An 8696-nucleotide genomic window follows, 5' to 3' on the forward strand; every position below is an offset into this window, starting at 1 on the left:
CTGTTCTATCCCTTAAACCTTCAGACTGTAAGGCCAGTTGGCCACGGCTCTCTTCCCCTTTTGTCTCACAATGCTGTGTAATGTGTGTGCATATCTTCCACCCCTGTATGAAAAATCTGTAGTTGATTTGTTCACTGTTGCACTCCACCATTGTCATTGTCTTGTATCATTGTCTTGTATTGTTAACTGTTGTATTGACATACCCTGTATTCTGTTGTACAGCGCCACAGAGGATGCTGGCGCTATATAATGCAATCATAGTTAATCACTAATAAGAATGGAGCGAGGAAGCATCGGCCAAGGCAGGAAGTGATGCTGGTGCAGGTCAGGATTCAGAGAGTGTGTGACGGTATGCATCGGAGGGGTGTCTCTGTGTTCCTACACAACCCGACATGGTGAGTGCCTGGGGCTGTGTGTCCTTACTTATAATGTAATGTAGGTGGAGGAAGTATGGGGGGGGCTAACTAGTGCTGTGTATTATATTATAATGTAATCTAGGGGGAGGATGGGATGGGGGGGGGGGGGGAGAGTACCTAGTGCTGTTATCATGTAATGTAGGGGGAGAATAAAATATTGAGCAATATGTATGAAGGAGGAGCAGTTGTGGTGTTAAGGGGTGGTAAGCACCAAAATCGAGTTTCTCTCAGAATGTTGTGAAACCTAAGGCTGGGTCTGACCAAACAGCCTTCCCTAAACACTTTACCTAGCCTTGACCACCACGCTACCACTATTCTCTATTGTACAGCGCCACAGAACATGCTGGCACTATACAAATCCAAAATACTAGTGATAATATTAAAAAGCATGGCACCTGAATTTACTGCATCAAGACTGATATGATATGACTTTATTCATGTTCTCTCTCTGATCACATTAATTAAAATTAACTTTGTAGTAGGCCTGGAGGACGGTCCTCACTGTAGCAACATATTTATCATCAGGCTGAGGCTTCCTCTGGTTCCCGGGCTGCAGGAATGCTTTGATTGGAGGGATTTCACTGATTCTTTGTTTGAATTTCTAGGAAATAGTGAAGTTACAGGAATCGATCAGTATTTTAAAGATACTCCCTATCTTTCCTAAAGGCTGCATCATAAATATGGAGATTGTCACTTATTGTCTGCAATAGCAACGATCTGCAATAGCAATTATCTGCAATAGCAATGATCACAGGAAGCTGTCAATCCCTTATAAAAGTTGCAATCATTATAATCGATTAGATCACCGATTGTATAAATATGGCAAAACAAGCATCTTTAGAAAAGTGCATGAATTTCTCCAGAAAAAAAGGCCATTAAATGTTATAATCACGATTTACCTTGTAAATTAAAACTTATAATCACTGTAATACCTAAACGACGATCCTAGTACACCAGTGTTTCACAGCATCACAGAGTGCCCACCACCTGAGTTAAAGTTACGCTCATGCTCACTACTTTGGCATACCTCCTAACTTTTTGGGATGAGAAAGAGGGACACTTAAAGAGGAACTCCAGTGATAGTAATAAAAAGTGCTTCATTTTTACAATAATTATGTATAAATGATTTAGTCAGTGTTTGCCCATTTTAAATCTTTTAAATCCCTGATTTACATTCTGATTGATTTATTATGTGGTGACATTTTTACTGTTGGCAGGTGATGTAGCTGCTGCATGCTTTTTTTGGCAGTTGGAAACAGCTGTAAACTGCTATTTCCCACAATGCAACAAGGTTCACAGACAGGAAACTGCCAGGAGTACCACGGTCCTCAGAGTTTCTTGTGGGAGGGGTTTCACCACAAAATCAGTCATACAGCGCCCCCTGATGGTCTGTTTGTGAAAAGGAATAGATTTCTCATGTAAAAGGGGGTATCAGCTACTGATTGGAATAAAGTTCAATTCTTGGTCGGAGTTTCTCTTTAAGCCTTGCCCCTGCCACACCCCTGACCATGCCCCATCACACCCCTAGTCACGCATACCATACAGATTTCATAAGAAAAATGTTGTTTTATAATTCAAACCACACTGGTCCTTTCCATCCTGGTCCATTTTCCTTCATATTAACATTTTAAAATTAGTAATGTATCAATTTAAAGGATGGGAATAAAGTATAGAGTGAATCAAACACATTTTTTTTAGTAATATACAGTATATTTACCTAGAAAGAGGGACAAAGTCCTGAAAGAGGGACAAATGAGGAGGAAAGAGGGACAAAGGTATAGGGCTCCCAAAGAGGGACTGTCCCTCCAAAAGAGGGACCGTTTGGAGCTATGCTGGATGGTATGTGACCTGGAATACAACAGGGGCAAACCCAGGATTTTCAAGGGGGGGATTCCTGAAAGGTCTCCCTCAGCCACGCACAATACAGTATAATAATATGGTTGGGTACACATAATGCAATATCCTGTCCAACTGACAGGATCTGACAATTATTTCCTAAATGTCCGATCTACTCCTGATCAACAACTGGATCGATCAGGAGCAGGGCAAAGGGCTGTGCTCATACCTGACTCTAAGTTCCCCAGAGCTGCTCCATGCTCTGTACACACACTGCTGCTCCTTGCTCTGTACACACGCTGCTGCTCCATGCTCTGTACACACGCTGCTGCTCTGTACACACACTGCTGCTCCATGCTCTGTACACACGCTGCTGTTCTGTACACACACTGCTGCTCCATGCTCTGTACACACGCTGCTGTTCTGTATACACACTGCTGCTCCATGCTCTGTACACACGCTGCTGCTCTGTACACAAGCTGCTGCTCTACGCTCTGTACACAAGCTGCTGCTACATCCAAAGTCAACTGTAGCAAGGAAAGGAAGGGGGCAGAGCTGTGAGCTCCAGGATACTTGCAGATATTCTGGTGTTTCAACTTGTGCTTGTCTCCAGACACTGCACCAGCCCTGGCCTGAGGGGGGATTCTGGGCAGCTGTAATCCCCCCCCCCCCCCCCCGCGTTTGCCTATGTACAAGGTCTCAATTCGCGTACATCATTCCACTGGGGTCTTTCAATCTTGATCACTCTGGTCCAAACTGCTCACATATAAATTATTGCCTGCAAGGTTTCACACAGATACTGGATTTCAAGGCTTTTGGCAAGCGCAGTCTTCTGTGTCTGCGGATGGCAGTGACAGGCCAGTGTGAGGGGGAGAGCTTAGCCTGGAGTGTGCAGCGCAGCACCGTATGGTGGACACAGCAGAGGGCTGACTCTGACAGAGTGTGTGCACATCAGTGAATGCAGCTTGAGAAGGCAAGAACTGAAGCAACGTACACTGATATCCAGACTATAGCCCAGCAGCATCTCTCCACAGCCCCGGCGTATTCTGCATGCTTTGCTGCTGTCTACAGAGCAGCACTGGGGAACCCTGCAGTCTCGACCACCATACCGGCCTGCCAATCGCACCTGCAGAAACACCAGACTGCGCTTGCCGAAAGCCTTGTAAAATCCACTATCTATTATTATTATTATTGTTATTTTTTATTTATATAGCGCCAACATCTTCCGTAGCGCTGTACATAGTACAAACAAATAATGGGGAACAAATATACATAAGAAATACAAGACACTGTACAGTCATGACATTGAATAGAATAAATACAGATACATACATAGTTGATATGTAGTTGGTACATATACATATGTTAAAATTACAGCAGTATGAGAAACACTAGGAGGAGGTCCCTGCCCTTGCGAGCTTACAATCTAGAGGGTAGTGGGGAGGAAACAAAGGGGAAGGAAACACCAGGATTAGTGGGTGAACCAGTGTGTCTTCAGTGCTGCCTATAGCAAATTATAGGCTTGTCTGAACAGGTGTGTTTTCAGAGTACGTTTGAAGGTTTCCAGACTCGTGGCATGACGAACCGGCTGAGGGTGAGAGTTCCAAAGGAGAGGGACCGCCCGTGAGAAGTCTTGGATGCGAGAGTGAGAGGAGGTGACTAGGCTGGAGGACAAAAGGGTCTCCTGTGAGGAACGCAGGGTCCGAGCGGGGAGGTATCTGGAGATTAAAGAGGAAATGTATGGAGGCGACAGCTTGTGTAGAGCTTTGTATGCAAGTGTGAGAAGTTTAAACTGGATCCTTTGGGCAACTGGTAACCAATGGAGGGATTGGCAGAGAGGGGCTGCCTCAGAGGATCTAGAAGAGAGGTGGATGAGACGGGCCGCAGAGTTTAGTAGGGATTGGAGGGGTGCCAGTCTGCTTTTTGGTAGACCACAGAGTAGGGTGTTGCAGTAGTCAAGACGGGAGATGATTAGGGCATGCACAAGCATTTTAGTTGCTTCTTGTGAAAGGCAGGGACGGATTCTGGAGATGTTTTTGAGATGGAAGTAGCAGGAGGTAGTTAAAGTGTTAATATGTGGTTTAAAGGAGAGCTCAGAGTCCAGAGTTACCCCTAGGCAACGAGCTTTGGGGGTTGATGCTATTGGGGTGTTCTCTACATTGATTGTGACAATGGGAGGTGGAACAGAGAGCGAAGGTGGAAATATCACAATCTCCGTTTTGCTCATATTGAGTTTAAGGAAGCGGGATGACATAAATGTAGATACAGCGGATAGACATTTGGGGACTTTAGATAGTAGTGTGGAGAGGTCTGGGGCAGAACAATAAATTTGGGTGTCATCAGCATAGAGGTGGTATTGAAACCCAAAAGAGCTTATTATCTGTCCCAGGCCATGGGTGTAAATGGAAAAGAGGAGGGGTCCAAGGACGGACCCTTGTGGTACTCCCACAGGCAGTGGGCGTGGAGAGGAGATGGTATTGGCATAGGAGACCATGAAAGAACGTCCAGACAGGTAAGAGTTGAGCCAGGAGTGTGCTAGGCCCTTGATTCCCAGTGTTGAGAGGGTCTGGAGAAGCAGGGTATGATCAACAGTGTCGAAGGCAGAGGACAGATCTAGGAGTATTAGTACCGAAAATCTGCCTTTGGCTTTAGCAACTAGGAGGTCATTGGCAACCTTAGTGAGAACGGTTTCCGTAGAGTGTTGAGGGCGGAAGCCAGACTGGAAGGGGTCCAACAGGGAATTAGCAGAGAGAAAGTTAGACAACTCTGAGTAAATGTGGCGTTCCAGCAGTTTGGAGGCAAAGGGAAGGAGAGAGACTGGGCGGTAATTAGAAAGGGCAGTAGAGTCTAAGGAGGGTTTTTTGATTAGTGGTGTTATGATAGCTTGTTTAAATGAAGAAGGGAAAATGCCAGTTGAGATGGAAAGGTTAAACAGTGTTGTTAAAGCAGGAATGAGGGGGGAGGAGAGCTGGGGGATAAGATGAGAGGGAATAGGGTCTGAGGCGCATGTAGTAAGATGAGCTTTAGAGATTAGTGAAGAAAGACGCTGTTCAGTTAAGGCAGAGAAGATGGTTAGCAGGGAGGGGGTTTGAGTGGGTGAGTGGTTATGTGGAGAGGGATAGTTAATAGTGGGGGAGCTGCCGGGAGGAGAGGAAAAAGGAAGAGGTGATTGGACCGGTGAAGAGGGTTGCTTTTGAAAGCTGTTCTGTAGCGTTTCAATTTTGCTCACAAAATATGCTGCAAAGTCCTCTGCAGACAAGCTTGTGGTTGTAGGGGGAGGCGGGGGGTGGAGAAGAGAGTTGAAGGTGTTAAAAAGTTGTTTAGGGTTATGGGATTGTGAAGAAATAAGTATAGAGAAGTATGACTGCTTTGCAAGTGAGAGATTGTCCCTGAGCTGCAGCAGCGTGTTTTTATAGTGGGCGAAGTCATCTGCGTTGGAGCTTTTCCTCCACTGCCGTTCTGCTGCCCTGGACTGTCTTTTCAGTTGTTTGATGGGTTCAGTCAGCCAGGGCTGTCTGTTGATGCGGCGGGGGCTGAAGTTGGTGAGAGGGGCGGCTGTGTTCATGACAGCGGTGACTGTGGTGGAGTAGTAGATGGATGCTGACTCGGGGTCAGTGTAGGATGACAGGGAGCCCAGGGGTTTTAGAGAATCAGCTAGGGAGCAGAGGTCGAGGTTGCGATAATTCCTGCATAAGCGTGATGGCTGCACTACAGTAGCTGGAGGAGGCAGGGAAGGGCTGATTGTAAACGTTATGAGATTGTGATCTGAAAGGGGGAATAAAGAGTTATTAAATGTGGAAACTGGACAGAGCCGGGTAAAAACTAGGTCCAAAGTGTGGCCATTTTTGTGGGTGGAGGTTGAGGACCATTGGGAGAGGTCATAGGATGAGGTGAGTGAGAGGAATTTTGTGGTAGTGGAACAGTTAGTGTCTATGGGGATGTTAAAGTCCCCAATGATGATGGAAGGAATGTCAGTGGATAGAAAGTGGAGAAGCCATGTTGAAAAGTGGTCAATGAAGGTGGAGGCTGGTCCAGGAGGACGGTAGATGAAAGCAACCTGGAAATGGTGAGGGGAGTAGATGCGGACAGCATGAGCCTCAAAGGAAGAGAAAGCCAGAGAAGGTGCAGGTGCAAGCGGTGTAAAGGAGCAGTGTTCGGAAAGAAGAATCCCCACCCCACCCCCATGTTTGTCACCCGATCTAGGTGTGTGGCTAAACTTGAGGCCACCGTATGAAAGGGCAGCTGGAGACACAGTATCAGATGGGGTTAGCCATGTCTCAGTGAGCCCTAGGAAGGTGAAAGCATTAGTGATGAACAGATCATCTATGTGAAACCTTGCAGGGAAGAGCGCCGTGGAATGATATACGCAAATTGAGACCTTGTAGTCCGGGTCACATACCATCCGGTGAGCGTTACTTTAACTCAGTTGGTGGGATGCTGTGAAACACTGGTGTACTATGATCATTGTTCCTGCTGACTGTGTGCTGAAATCTCGATTTTTGGATATTTGTTTTTTATTGTTGAGCAATTATTTTAGCTGCAATCCTATTGGGGCATTGACTGGTTTGCGCTGATTTATTAGTACTTTTCACTGTAATACCTGTAGTTGAGGAAAGGAAGTTAGGACATTCCAGCATTTTTCTTCCACCATTAAGATGGTCTCTATCAGTTGTACATCTACCCAACTCAGTCGATTGCCAACCAGGAAATTTCCTCCATGATCTCTTAAGACCTTCAATAGATACATAATTTGTCTCAGGTTACAGTTTCATTGATTCATATTACATTAGATACAAGTTATTGTTAGGCATGTTTCATTGGGTACATTGCAAAAAACAGGATTACAACGCAACATATGCATACAGTTAAGCATGCAAGTAATGAAAAGTATGCTTCACCACAACTGCAAGTTATACCACACAACATGCTTCGTGATATGCAGAAGGATTCCACTGCACTGCTCAGTGGTGCTCACCGACAGGTCGTGATCACGAGTTGCCGTGATTTCACGACCATTTTTAAGCTATCCGCCACGGCTATTCGTCGCCGTGGACCAATTTTCATTCACTAAAAGCCGCTTCGGCAGACCGCGAATGCGTAAATTCGATCGCATTCACGCTCATGAAAAGGGTGCAGAAGTCATGGTTAGGTCGTGAATAGCGGAAGTAGGTGGAAGTGACTTCCCTGGCACCACTCAGAGGCTCCCAGCCAGGCCCTAGCAACCAATCATAGGAGGGGAGGCTATGCCCTTTCCTCCTGTATATAAAGCGGCGGCCATGATGGAAAAGCTCCGTCATTGCTAGACTGTGGCACTGAGAGGATTATCTCCAGGCCATTGTACCTGAAGCAAGAGCGTTTTGTGTGAGAAAACCCAGCGTTTTAACTGCTAACAGTGCTGTTATACTGTAGTTGTCAGTTGTATTTAGTTAGGTAGCCATTGAGTCATTGCTGTAGTCAGTGTAGTCAGAGTGTACTGGTGGTGATTAGTGTGTGTAGTGCAGGCAGGCAGGCAGGCAGGGTCAGAGTGTACTGCTCACTTGTATTCAGCTAGCCAGTCATACACTTCAGCTACTACTTACAGACACTGCCAGTGCAGTTTATTTAGTAAGTGACAATGAGCCTGATTCACAAAGCGGTGCTAACCCAGTTAGCACGCCTAAAAGACTTTAGGCGTGATAACCATTGCACCATGCTGGTGAAAAGCCAGTTTAGGCGTGATAAGTTTAGGCGTGATAAGTTTAGGCATGATAAGTTTAGGCATGATAAGTTTAGGCATGATAAGTTTAGATAAGTTTAGATCGCACGCAAAGTCCCGCACGCAAAGCAGCGCCATTAAACTCTATGCGAAGTGCACCAGACTTTGCTAGCGCAAAACGTTTGATCAGCTGTGCACTGCGGTGCTAACCCAGTTGGTGCTTAAACTTATCATGCCTAAACTTATCACACTTAAACTTAACATGCCTAAACTTATCTGTCATACTCACCGGGCTAGGGGCTCTCAGCTTGTTCAGGCAGGGGGCTTCACGCGTACGCGCGGAGGAACGCTGGGCCTGGTAGTTCCTCTCAAATCCAAGATGGCGCGCGGCGCGGTGCGGTGTGCGCGCATGCGCGGAGTTGTGCGTGTGCACGCTGCGGCGCACAGCGCTCGCGCAGGTATGTGCACGTGCACAGAGCATTGCGCACTGCGCATGCGCAAGTGTTAATTCTGGCGCCAGAATTCAATGGCCATCAGTATATAAGCAGCACTGCCCTTCACTGCAGTGCTGCTTGTTCTGGCAGTTTGGCTAAGTGTTCCCAGTGCAGTATTCCTTGATTGTCTGATTTCCCGTTGTGACCCGGCTTGTGACCTTGACTCTGCTTGATCTCTGCCCGCCCAGATCCTTGGCCTGTGACCTCGACTACCTGGATTGCCGCCTGCCCTGACCTCTGCCTGTGACCCCGACC

General features: G+C 46.5%; 1 long non-coding RNA gene across 1 annotated transcript; it reads right to left on the minus strand.

Annotated features, from left to right (window-relative positions):
• Positions 1-816: 816 nt before the first annotated feature.
• On the minus strand, positions 817-6982 carry LOC137571762 (uncharacterized). Its single transcript, XR_011031424.1, has 2 exons — positions 6853-6982; positions 817-1017 (listed from the first exon to the last, which is right to left on the minus strand). It is a non-coding gene; the product is annotated as an uncharacterized lncRNA (long non-coding RNA).
• Positions 6983-8696: the final 1714 nt, after the last annotated feature.

This window comes from Hyperolius riggenbachi, chromosome 4 (genome assembly GCF_040937935.1).
Source record: "Hyperolius riggenbachi isolate aHypRig1 chromosome 4, aHypRig1.pri, whole genome shotgun sequence".
Classification (NCBI taxonomy): Eukaryota; Metazoa; Chordata; class Amphibia; order Anura; family Hyperoliidae; genus Hyperolius; species Hyperolius riggenbachi.